Here is a 14,197-nt window from a genome sequence, read left to right as displayed (position 1 = left end):
ACTCATTTCGTTCCTTTCTTTTTAAGAAAATCTCAGTCAAATACCCATCTGAATAGTTTGCCAGTTGTTTGTTTCCTCAAGTAAAGACAGTATCCTGTTAAAAAATGGCTAATTCAGATAATAAATCTCACAATCACAAGTACTTTTCTTCAAAACAACCATCACCCTTATTGTATGCAGCAGAAGTGCTTTACACATGCTTGCTCTTCCATCACACAGAATATTGACATAACATTTACTCAACGGTTGAGGGTAAATACAATTATTTTTTTCTGTTTCAAGAAGGACACTCTTAAATGGAAATGCTTTTTTTTTTTTTTACAATTTCCTGACAGTGGAGAAAACAATGACAACTACTACAATTCAGGTCCACTATCTTAATTTGTACTAGGCCACCAGCAGTTTTATTCACCATTGTATTTGCACCATCAGTATAAATGTCAACACAGTGGAAAAGGCAATTAACTTTTTCCTATTATTATAAAAATAGTTTTGAACCTGTGGACATTTTGACATGTGTGTCTAGGACCATCAGTCATAGGCAGACCATACTAAGCACCTCTTGATAAAGACAGGTGTTATAACAGGAACTTTGTTTGTGTACTACCAGTCACGAAGAGTTAGTGTTAGTGTACTTCATAATATAGGACAAATTTTAAGAGGCCAGGAGAAAGAAAATTTCAGGTCTATAAAACCTCTGTAACTCTCCCATATATATATATATATACACCATATATATAAATGTTTTGTAACAATCTAGAGCTCTATGAGCCCACTTTCATGCCTCTGAGTCCCAAGAAAGGTTTTGCTACAGTATTTCTTAGTTTTAGGCATTGCACAATTGTTGTACATCTTAGGTTACAGCATAAAACAACAGTGGTTTTCTATTAATTATTCTATTAATGTTCTTTCATTTCAAATCTTAAGCTACCAGATGTACAACAAATATGTCAATCCATCTCATGATAGGAAGTAAGAAAAGGACAAAAGAAGATTGTCAAAGCTTAGAAAAAGAGACGTTTCATTTTGGAAGCAAACAGAAGAAAGTACATGTGTTGATATACAATTTCATGTCTTTCATCGCGAGTTTGCCTTAGGCTGAGTCTGTTTATCTTTAATTCTAAAATCAGACAAGTATAACTGTGCACATAGATTTGTTTTGCACTTGCGTGGCTTACTGGAAATATTGATGCTTAGAAAGGCATAAGATTTATCTAAAATAAAATGTGATTATTCCTTTCCAATGTAACTCCAAACAAGGACAAATAGAAATTGTTCTTCTCCCTTGTTTAAATATAAAACAATTTAGTTGTTAGTCATAATTAAATATATATGATGCCATTATCAACATCCTTGAACAGGGACTTAGGAAGTAACAATGGCTTATAAAATAGTACAGAAGGAAATACTCTACTAAATATTTTTAATTAGACCATGAAGCATCTAAAGTAATGAAACTCAGTTAATAATATATTCAGTTAATAATGTCTTCCATTACAAAACAAGCAGTCTTTGCATTTTCACTCTCTTGACCCCAATTTAGATCTTAATTCCTGACCCACAATTTGCTACAATGCAATATTTTGCCTCAATGGTACCCATGCAGTTCCACTGGAACTCTTATTCATTCAAAAGGAAGGGATTCCGGACAGAAATAAAACACTCCATACAATATATACATAAAATCTAATTAATAAGTGATCATGAGGTACACAGAATCAAATACATACACAAATAATATTTAATATTTTCATATTGCCAATTAATTCACAATAATAGATATATTTGTTCTATATGCAAACCTTGATTTTACTACATGTATATTACTTTTAATAATCATTTTCTTCTTCTGAGCTATATGCATGTTTCATCCTCTTCCTGTTAAATTAAGTAGCTATGCCTGAGAAGAGTTGTTCACAAATAAAAAATTTAAAAATGAAACAATTTTTACTTTATATATAGTCACATTCTTAGATTATTTCAGATTGCTCAGAAAATTAATAAGGATATTGAAGTTGGCATTATTTGAGTGATAAACTACATTTTTCCCATTATAAAATATAACAAGAAATTTGACTAAAAATCATGTATTCATTTTTTAATTCTATTATATAATCAAATACTTAAGTGAGAGAGAGCAGTGTTAATTTTTCTAGTTATGCAGTGTGTTAACATAGTTTCTGATTCTAACGTTAATTGAAAAACATAAAAGAAGCTCAAGTTATTCAGAGAAGCAGTCAAATTTACTGCTATCTTGTTAATGATTTAATTAGAGAAAATGGAATATTGTTTTCCAGAGCAGAAAAGGGAAAATGAACAAAATGTAAATTTTAGTAAGTTAATGTTGCTTAAATGGGCATTGTGTTAACACGAAGAATTTTTCTACATTGAAAACCCATCTTCATCATTTTGCCAAAACTAATTTATTTAATTTTAGATTATTAGTTAATCTTTACCAGGAGTTTTCAAAGTGAAATTTCAGTCTTTAAATATTCCCTTGATACCCCACACTCTCAAACTCTTTCTCTCTCACACACAAACTTCTGTGAAAGACATTGGATCTGAAACGTTAATGATGTAGCAGCTATACATATTACAAAGCTGAATTGAAGGTTGAATTGCATTGTATTATTTTATCCACATGCCAGTAGCTTTTTTTGCATGAAATGGGAACACTACCTAATTATACTACTTTAGAGAATATTTTGTGCTTCCTTGTTCCTTCTAACTAACTCATTAAATCCCAATAGAAATGCCCAGATCCCTGTACAATTCCTCTCATAAACAATCACCAGATGGCGGATGATTACAGTGTTTTCGAATTTAACATGAGATTTTTAGAGAGGTGTGTCCTATCAAATTTAATGTTTTGGCCTGTGGAACCTGTTTTTCTCAGTGTTTAAAACAAAAATCCTGCTTTTAAATTCATACTTTAGAATTTTTTCCTAAATATACCATTTTTTAAATTATGGTAATTTAGTTTGCATTCTATTATAACATTGAAAATATTCCACAAAATGAGATTCAAACTATTTTGACATACAGTTTTAAATATATTTTCTTCAATAGTCAGCAGATATTTTTGGGGCATGTGTGTTATACCAGACACTATGGTTCAGATAAGGGATATTGAGAGTTTTTTAAATTTGTTTTTATATTACAGTTGACATACAACATTATATTAGTTTCAGGTGTACAACGTAGTGATTAGAAATTTATATACCTCATGAAGCGATCAGTCTAGTACCCATTTGACAGCATACATAATTATTAAAATATTACTATTTTCCCTGTGCTGTACTTTACATCCCTGTGGGATGTTTAGAGTTTTCTTCATTTAAAGCTTAAGATACTCTCTTCTGAGGTAATTTTGTCCAATCACAAAAAATGGTCTCATCAAGAAGATTCTGCTTGTGGCATAGGATTTTCCTGGAACAAGGCCTCTTACCCTATCAGCTTCTGGTTAGAAAGTATTACTGGTATGTTGCAAATGTATCCTTAATTTTTTACTGAGGCACACTTGTTTTTTAGTTGGTGGAATAATATGGTGTCAGCTTTAAATATCCCCTTCTATCAAATTCCATCTATACTGTATCAAAGAGAAACGTCTTACTGTGTCAGGCATGTGGATAGTAACATTTAGTGTCTCAAGTTCATTACTGAGGCAAGCTTTTCCTTGTTTTATAGTTATTGATCATTTTGTTTAAAAAAGAGAAGCAAAGGATTAACCTATACTCACATGACTGTCCAAAATTTTATTGGAATGTTTCCTTGCTCATTGACATATTAATACAGACTCAGACAAAGGCTTTCCAAATATAAGGAAAGTAATACAGGAGGCATGGCCTGTATTATACAGCCTATATTTTATTGTAGGCTTCAGAACAGTGTAGTAGAACCAAAGGGGTGAAAATTGCAAAGGAATATTCTTAAAGTATCTGATGACAGCCATTACTCTATAGCTGGGTGTGTTAATAAAAGCTGAAGATCAGAGAAGTTACCCTCATATTATTTTGTAGCAATATGAGGAATCACTTTCATACAATTAAATACTTGATTCTTTTCTTACAGTAAAGAAACATCTGCCCTTTGTTACTATTAACTTATTCTTTATGTATCACCTCACAATCATCCTTCCGATTCTAAAGGTTGTCTACAACTCCCATCATTTTTTATGCAGATTATCTTTTTTTCTTTTTTCCTGAGCTAAAAAGCCAACTGAAATAATTGAGAGAAACAGGTTGTCCAATATAGCTCCTCCAACATTACATGTCCAGGTCTTAAGGAATAAATGCATGTTGATTTGAAACCATCATTTCTGAGATAGGAATGAAAAGAAATAAGAGATAGGATTCACTCCCTGTCCTCCAAATGTCAAACAGAAAATTCAAAGAATCTGTTGCTTACCTTTAATCAACTCCAAGAGTTCTTTACTCTGAAACACTTTAGAGCTATAACTTGCTGAATTATTTGTTTTGTTAGAACAAAACATGTAAAAATGGATATGATAGTTAGACATTCATTTTAAAAGTATGGTAAGCACTATATAAATGTAAGAGGAATAAAAATGTGCAACTAGGACTTGTCATAATACAACCTGAAACTTGGAGCTTGAGCCTTGGTGTATGCAAAATCTCATAAAATATTCTGAAAATATACACAGAAATTATTCCATTTGAAATTTACAGATTATGTCTTCAAAATATATGATAATTCCTGACACTAATTTTGTTGTACTTTTCTGTCTTCTCAATTAACTTCCAGAAATTTGGAATGTTGTAATACTGAGATATTAATATTGTATTTATCCAAATGATTTTAAAAGCTATTATAATAACAAAAAAAATCCCTTGTTGCCAGTGTTTAATAATAAAGAGATTAACACATATAAATAGAGAATTTAGGCAAACAAATGTTCGCACTTATATATGTTGGACTATTCATTGCTCTTTTTCTGTTAATGGTATATGATTGCCAGTCTTTTAAGTTCTTTTACAGAGAACTTTTTTTTCTAGGTAGATAATTGACACTGATATGATGATAATGAAGGGTATTATTAAACTCTGTACATTTTTCAGTCACCCTTAGATTCTTGAACCAAGAGTAAAAAAGGGCAAAATACAGACTTTGGTTTACTTAATATATTACATTTTCTTAATTGAGTAATTCAAGCAATCATTGTAATAGTAATGTTAGGGCTCATGCCTGATTTGTAAAACTTGTTTTTTAAAGAAGAAACAAAACATCTAACCTACTAAATGGAACCTGCTCTAAACCTGCTAAATAGAAACCACAATAATACTAAGACTAAATTGCAGGAATAAACTTAGAATGGCCTAACTTCTGTAACCACCGGTGACCTAGGGAATGGACCAGTTTCTAAGTAAACACTAGATATACCCTGGTGTCATTACCTCTTATGCGTATCTGATAGGAAGCAGGAACCTAGCCAGAATTTCTAGAACCATCTTGAAGGGTCTAGAATGACTTATAGATTCTACGGAAATAAAAAACATAATTTCTCAACAAACCTAACAAAATTAAAATCCTCATTCCGGTTACATGGTTATCATTGTCAGTCAGTTGGATATTATGGGGATGGGACCCGAGGGAGGGTCCCTCTGACTAACAGTCTCTCGTACATAATTCCTGTTCTGTACAGTCATCTTCACGCTGTTGAATTCTAATAGAGTTTTCTTCCAGTACAGGAAATAGCATCCTTTGATCATACCTGCTGACATCACTCTTACAATCCTTTCATTGTGACGGTTGTGCAATGACGTGCTCTCATTGCTTCTAATTATATACCCTACCTCTTTATACCTTTAGCTAACCTTCACCACTTATGGCCTCAGATCAGCTCCAAGGCTCCTATGTAGGCATATTTTAACACCAATACCCATTGCTAATTAACTCATCCAATTAAGGTTTCCCCATGAAATTGGTGAGAAAGAAAATTTGTGTTAACCACAAATTTCCTCAACAGTCATTATATACATTCCAGTATATTGAATACTTTTCTGGTATATTGTAACAAGGGGCTTCTCCTATGTTTTATGCTTTTCCAAGTTTAATATGCTGGAAATAAAATTATACATACTAGGAGAGAAATTCTATTGAAAAGAGGCTGCAATAAAAATGGGTACCATGCATGACATATCTAATTAATTCATTTGGATAACTGATGGAAAAGATTGGAAAATATCCCTGCAATGATAAATTGAGACCAATGAGCCAATGCTTTTTTAATGTCATACTAAACGGATATGGTCAGAGTTGTGAATATATAAATATTGTGATCAGACTGTGCTTTAGAAAAGTTAACCTTGTAATGTAGATATGATGGAAAGAAACTGAAGATAGAGAAATCAAGTTAGCACATGTCCAAAATAAATAATGAAGTTTCGAATTAGAGAGTTACTGATTAGAGTTTTGTACAAAGAAGGCAGATTGATTTCATAAATGTGGCAATAGAGAGATTAATTTTTGAACTACAGAAAACATGCTTATGTGTCTATTCATTCTTTATCTCTCTGCTTCACCCCTTGGAAGTTGCAATATTTTCTGCTGATCCACATACCATACTAAATTAGACACTTCCCTATATTAAACGTGACTCCATCCCTGTTCAGATAAAATCCTAATACCAAAGTATTTAATTTATCCAGGTTTCTTGATAAAGACATGATCCCAAACAACTATATATATACACTGAAAGAAAATGTTCTTTTAGGCAAGTGTAAGTATTGAATCAAAATTTAGTCATAATCCTACTTTTATCAAAAGGCCTAGACCTCTTTAGACATGACTGAAAACTAATGACCCTACTCTCACTTTAAATTAGCAATACCATTAAAACGACAGCAATACCTACACCACAATTAATGTGCCCTTCGGAAAACAATTTAGTGTTTAAAATTCACGATGCTAATTAAGACACATTTTAATTTTTTTTCTAAGTTGCTCTTGCCAAGTAACTACTTTCAAAGTAGTTTAAAAATTCTGCCTTACATAAGGAAGATGTTTTAAAAAAATCCAACATTAAGTTCTAACTCTTGGTGAGCATTTTGTTGAACCTTGTGGATGACATTCAGACATCTCTGTGATCTTAGCTCATGAAAGAAAAAGCCAGAGTAGAATGCTTTATCAGCTAATCCTCACATTTTACTTTCACCCCCATGGGAGATATTCTCATTTGAGATGACAGCTGTAAATTTTTATAATCACTGTGTGATTTCTAGCACTTGCAGTTTACTGTCCACTTTGTCAGCTGTATTGACATTTCATAGCCAGGATATACCTAAAAGGACTTTTCAGGGAGAATGGTACTTTTTTCCTGTTGAATTGAAGCAGTCCTGCGGTAGGACACACACATTCTGCGAAGCAAGCTGCCTGAGCCCTGTGAAAACTAGCTTCATTGCAATCAATTACATTGGTCAACAAGAATGACCGAGTGTGACCCATGAGTGTAAACAATGCCCATCATTTGCACAGAAACACTGTGTTCAATAAGGACCACAGAAAATTGGAGCTCTCAGAAAGTTTTGCATTTTTCTTTCATAAATTATCTACAGCTAATAACAAGTCAGACTTTTCTCTTTGCGTTCTAGAGTAATCTGCCCTCTTTGACATCAAAGCAGAAAGAGAATATTGCTATCAGTCAACTTTCAAGTCTTATCTCAACAGGTACTGTCAAACTTACCGATTATTATTTGTATTTATGTACTTTTTGTAGCTGAAGTGTGAGGAAGAGACACAAATATGATGCTGGCCCTTAAAAATGTTATAATAATTTGCAGATATTTGCTCCCAGTCTCTCACTTGTTTGGGAGACACAGTTCATCCTCTTAACAAAGATTTTCATGGAGCAAAGAGTGTAATTTTCATGAGGTCCAGTTTTTGAACTTTTACTTTCATGCATCATGCTTTTAGAGTCAAGTCTAAGAATTTTTATCTACTCCAAATCCTCAACATTTTCTCTTATGTTTTTATTGTTTTAACATTAGAGTTAGACTTGCATTAAACTTCATGAATGATTTGAATTAATTTTTGTATAAAGTATGAGATTCAGGTCAAGTCATTTTTTTTTAATCTATAGATGTCCAATTGCTCCAGCACAATTTGTTGAAAAGCCCAACTCTTCTCCATTAAACTGCTGTGCACCTTTGGCAATTAGGCATATTTGTGGGAGTCTATTTCTGAGTTCGCTATTCTGTTCCATTAATCTATGTATATATTACTCTGTAACTATCACACTGTCTTGACTTGGATCTGGAATACTTAAAGAACTCCCCAAAACCAAAATTCAATAAATAACAATCCAATTTAAAAAAATGAGAAAAAATATAAACATACATTCCATCTAAGGGCACACACATATAGCAAATTAGCGCAGGATAAGATGTTCAACACCGTTAGTCATAATGAAAATGCTAATTAAAACTTCACAATGCAAATTAAAACCACACATATTAAAATGGCTAAAATTAAAAATATATGTAGTGATAACTCCAATGCTAACAAGGATGTATAGAAACTGCTCATGCATTGCTGATGAAAAAGTAAAATATTAGAGACATACTGGAAAAGAGCTTGGTGGTTTCTTTAAAAAGTCTAAAAATAAACTTACTTTATGATACAGTAATTGATCTTGGGCATTCATCCCAGAGCAATAAAAATTTATGTTCATTTACTGAAACTTTGTACTCAGATGCTCAAAGAAGTTTTTTAATTGTAACATCCCCAAACTGGAAACTACCCAAATGTGTTTCAATGGTGAACAGTTAAACAAACCTTGGTACACCCATATCAAGGAATACTATTCTACAATAAAAAAGAACAAACTAATGATACAAATACAACTTGGATGACTATCAAGGGAATTACACTGCATGAAAAAAAAATCTCAAGTGGATACTTACAGTATAATTCCAGTTATACATTATTATTACAATAACAAATTTATAGAGATTATGAACAGATTGTTGTTTGCCAGGACGTAAGGAGTGAGTACAGTGATGGTGCACAGGTGTGTCTATAAAGGGATAGCATCAGGGAGCCATGTGGTAAGGGTAAAGTACTGTGTCTTCTATTTCAGTTACTTAAATATATACATATAATTTTCTTGCAAAAAAAACACATAACACACACATGTGCGTGCATGAACATACACACAACTGAATGCATCTATAACTAATTGGTGAAATCTATAAATTGCACCAAACCAATTTCCTCAGTGTGATAGTAACTATATTACATTTATGCAAGATGTTGAAATCAGGGAAAGCTTGTTGAATTGTTTACAAGACCTATCTGTACATTTTTCTGCAGCTCTTGTGAGTGTATAATTATTTCAAATCAAATATTTTAAAAATACTAGAATTATAAGATCCCAAGCGTCAGTTCAAGAACAGTCGAAACCAACTAATCTACGAATATGTTTATAGAAATCAGAAAAATGGACAGTCCTGTGAAAGGGAAACTAGGAGTGATATAGAAAAGGAAGGTGTACAGCAAATATTATGGGTTACTGGAAATTATTTTTATCTTGGTGCGAGTGATGGTTTCATTGGTGTATGCTAGGTGAAAATTCATCTGGCTATATTCTTAAGATTATTATGCTTCATTCATATTTCTAAGTTTATGTCATCTTAATAAACATAAATACAAACTGCTCATGTAAAGGGATGTGGCTAAAAGCAGATATATAAATAACGCAAAAAAGGGCAAAAAGTAGTGGTGATAGTAATAAATGCCAAATTAGCTCTACAAAAGGAAAAAAAACTCATTGGCACAATGAGACATTGAGACAGTCACCACAGTGCAACTAAAGACATTCACGAAAGAGGACTTCCAGAACTGCTTCAGAAAGTGGCAAGAATGATGGGGTAAATGTGTTTGAAGGGACAGGGAGGATTTTGAGGGGGATTAGTGGCAATGTGTCTTTTACTGTAATTTTTTTTTAATTTACACAGTCACTGTATGTGAAGTAAATTAATTCCACGGGGATTAGCCTTAAATACATACCATAAGCAACACTTTTGGGTGTTAATAATTTCTTAATTAATTGAAAACGATGTTTGAATATGTCAAAACAAATGTATATCCACACATGGTTTATTGCATTGCAATTCTGAGTTATTACGGTTGAGGTGTCTATGCCTCTGGGAATTTTATGCACTGTCTTAATTCTCCTTACTGTATTTACTGTGAGGTTTAAATAACAATATAGGACTCTTTTGAATGAACAACAAAGAAATTAAATGCTTTGTTTTCAAAAAGGGAATATCGATTTGAGTAAGTCATAGCCAAGTTCTAAAACATTTCTCAGTTTTATTGCCTCTTATTAACTGCAGCATGTGTTCACAGGACACAGGTACGTCACTGAAAATGTGCTTTTGCTAAATTCAAAAGAATGTGATTTGAGTGTTTATAAAGTGCCTGTTCATACATTTGAATAAATTTATTCCGTGAGTAGACTTCAAAAAGCATTATCTGATTTTGGCCTTCATCTTTCATTTTCCCTGAGATTCACTCTGAATCATCTATCCTGAGTCTCATAATTTGGTCTTTACCTAACTTTCATATATAGTTGGTTGGTCATCTGAATATTTTTGACCAGGTCATTGTAAATATGTTTTCCTTCCACAATGTCCTTTTGAAATATCTTTGAAACATCTTTAATCTTTTATTACCATTGGTCTCTTTGCTGTCAGAAACATCCCCTTTTCTATCATTTCTCTTTTTATTCCAAAGTGAATCATAGGGGAGGTTTTAGTCTTAGGCCTTTGATAGAAAATAGATGAAAAGGGGAGAAAGTAAGTTTCCTACATTTATCATCTACATAAGGTTTTAAGCAATAATACATTTATGTAGTAAGATTATCAAGTTAAAAAAATAAAAGGACTGAAAAACCCATGCATATAAGTTTGAGAACTGCCTCTAAGAACTGAGGAGAAATGGTATCCAACACTAGAACAAAGGAAGAATGAAGTTATCTGCCAAAGTTTTTTTCTTTTATTAAATAAAAGAAGCCTAAAGTAAAAGGACTGAATGTATATTTGGTCATTCTAGATGGTGAACAAATTAAACTACTTTCTATACCTTTATGAATTTTTAAATTTATTGTCTAAACATATTGAAATTACAAAAGCAAAATCTATTTCTGTATGGTTGTTAAACCCCTATTATGTATTTAACATTACAAAATTCTGAGGAAAAAATCTAAAATATATTTTAACATGTAGTAATCGTTTTAAATATTAGTATTCTATTCATCTTATTTTATTTAAGAAAAAATGTAGTGCCATTCCTGTGATGATTGCTTCTTCCTGTGATACCACTGCTACCTTACTAGCCTGACACAGATGCCGTGGTTGTGTTCCATCTTTCTTTCTGCTGCTCTCCCCACCACCCCCCACCCCATATACATTCCCCCTTTTGCAACAGAAATATATTCATTGGACCCTGATAATTTTCTGAAAATTTTCTTTTGTCAATATCACTACCACTACTATGAAAAAATTTTGTTTTGTTTTGCTTTGTTATAACACACACTTGAATGTTCTGCGCTTTGAATACAACATTATCGCCATCTGGACTAAAAGTCCTTCCATTGTTTACCCCATAGAATTGCCTTGACCTTAAATCGCATTTCAGAGTCAGCCTTCTCCAGAAAAACATCTCTGATAACTCATCCATTCCACTTCTGACCCATTCTACCAATACAAATTCCTACTGCTACAAAGACGTGGCTATTTAAAGACACTGGTCTGACCTGAAAACTATAAAGTAATCACGGAAGCCAGAAACACCTGAATTGAGGACCACTTTATATACTATGCTGCAATGAATAACAGCAGATATTTTAAGTTAAAAAAAATGTATTTCTTATCTGGTCTTTGTTACTTAAATGGTGAATAACTTGGAAGAGCTACTCAAACTTTATGATATTTATCGATACTTTCATATATTGATATTTTCATAGAAATCCCTGAGCATTGTCTAAAGCGTCACTACCAATATGTTGTGCAGAAAAAAACATTATATGTTTTATTGCCCCAATCATGGAGACTTAGGTTAAAGAATGTTATGGACTGCATGTTTGTGTGCTGCACAAAATTGATACATACGTTCAAGTCCCAACCCCCAAGGTGATGATATGTGGTTGTGGGGTCTTTGGGAAATAATTATACTTACATGAGGTGAAGACGGTGAGGCTCCTTTGATGGTATTGCAATGCCTACTTCAATAGTGGTGCTAGACTGATAAATTGAAATAATAGATTTGAAAGGTCATTGTGAACACTAAGGTACAGAACTATACATTATTATTATTATTATTTATTATTATTACTAATTAAGGTGTCTTCTTAGGCCAGGGCTAAGACAGAGTTTTCCAAATAGTATAGAAGACCCTTGACCAAATTCTTCTTCATAGGCCTGAAGCTTCCTCTGACTTGTATTGAATGCCGTCCCCTTCTTCGCAGATGCACATAGAAATCGTGACTTTTGATGATTACTTTCATGAAGTCACATCAAGATTCTTGTGCATCCATTTCAAAAACTGAACTTCATATTTTTGTAAGAAATAGGAGAATTAAATTTTTCAAAGTTCCTGTGAAAAACATCTGTTCTCACAGAAACAAAAAAGACTATACCTATTAAACCTACATTATATGAGATGGAATTGTGATTAGACCTTATTTCTAATAATCTCCACCTTAGTAGAGCTTATAGGAAGTCAGGAATACCATCTCCTTCTCTAAGAGGGACCAAGATTTTTGCCACCAAAAAATGTTAGTGACCTAGACCTGTTCAGACATCCAGGGACGAAAAGAAAAAGACTCACAAGAAGAATTTTGAACACCCTGGACAAATGTAAATTCTGTACCAATATTATTTTGTGTGAAACAGGAGACAATAAAATGACCCTTTAAATGGTCTTCCAGACTTCATGAGTTTTGAAAATTTCTCATTTTTTATTTTGAAAAAGAAACCCTAAATTTATGCTGTACACACTAATGGCATTAATTATCTTCCATTAGACTACTAAATGTATGTTTCACATTAAGAATAACGCATAGCAGTTACATTATGTATAATTATAATGCACCTTATTTACTTAATGAATAGAATGAGAGCAAGTCTAGTCCTAATGTGTAGTCATCGCATAATTTTTAAACAAAAAGGCTCTGAATTTCAAATATTTGTATTTTACATTTCACTATTAGGTTGAGGAAGCTTATAAAGATAAAATTCTATTATCATGAAATGAAATGCTTGTATACTATATTATTGTTATATAAGCTTATCTTTTAATGAATCATTTCTTTGATATCAAATTTTCAGTCAGAAGAATTAGAGTAAAATTTAAATAGATGCTCAGTTTTTCTAATTGTTAGAATGCAACCATTTCCTCAGCAGAGGAAAACGGGACACGTTTGCTGTCAGCCCTATGTTGTGAACTGGAAAGTATTCTCTTCTTGTCACAGTTTCCGTCTCATTCCTCTTTTATCTTTTTTTTTTTTTTCCTTTTCTATTTTCCTCTCTTTCCCCTTACCTCTTTCTTGCCTGCTCTCTTTTGGCCAGATCCTGACCATTTAGTTTGCATGAGTGGTTTGAGGTTGTAGGAGGCCTTTGGGGGATGAGATGAAAATAGTTAAGATTCAGGACTATGTAAGTTACTGGAAAAAATTTTTAAAAGTTAATGAAATCTTTGCTTTAACTTGTTGTGTCTCAACATTTCTGAGTGTGGACCCACTTACTCTGGTAATGCAAATTACACTTATATTTGGTTTTGAAAGTGGCTGTTGCTGGGTTAGAGACCATAGGAGTCATCCATAGTATAATTTGATTCATTTTAGAGGGTTCAATTCAATTATATTATTGGAGCTCACTCAGTATTGGCCATCTGCCCATGGCTGAAATAACTTGGTTAAAGGAACATTTCTTTGTAATGATGTTTGCTACAAATAGGTTTAAGGGAGGGAAGTAAACTCTTAATTATTTATGTGTTTTGTTCTACATTTGGTTGTTCTTTGTGTTTTTTATGACAGGGATCATCTATCTAAAATTATGCTAAGCTAAATGAAGTGCTTAAACAGGTCGATATTTGTTTATACTGTTATTGAAGATGATGATAGATATAATGATAAACAGTGATAATGATGATGACGATAACAAAGAAAAATAAATGG

Source organism: Hipposideros armiger, unplaced genomic scaffold (genome assembly GCF_001890085.2).
Source record: "Hipposideros armiger isolate ML-2016 unplaced genomic scaffold, ASM189008v1 scaffold_992, whole genome shotgun sequence".
NCBI lineage: Eukaryota > Metazoa > Chordata > Mammalia > Chiroptera > Hipposideridae > Hipposideros > Hipposideros armiger.
Note: the sequence above shows the minus strand (reverse complement) of the source record.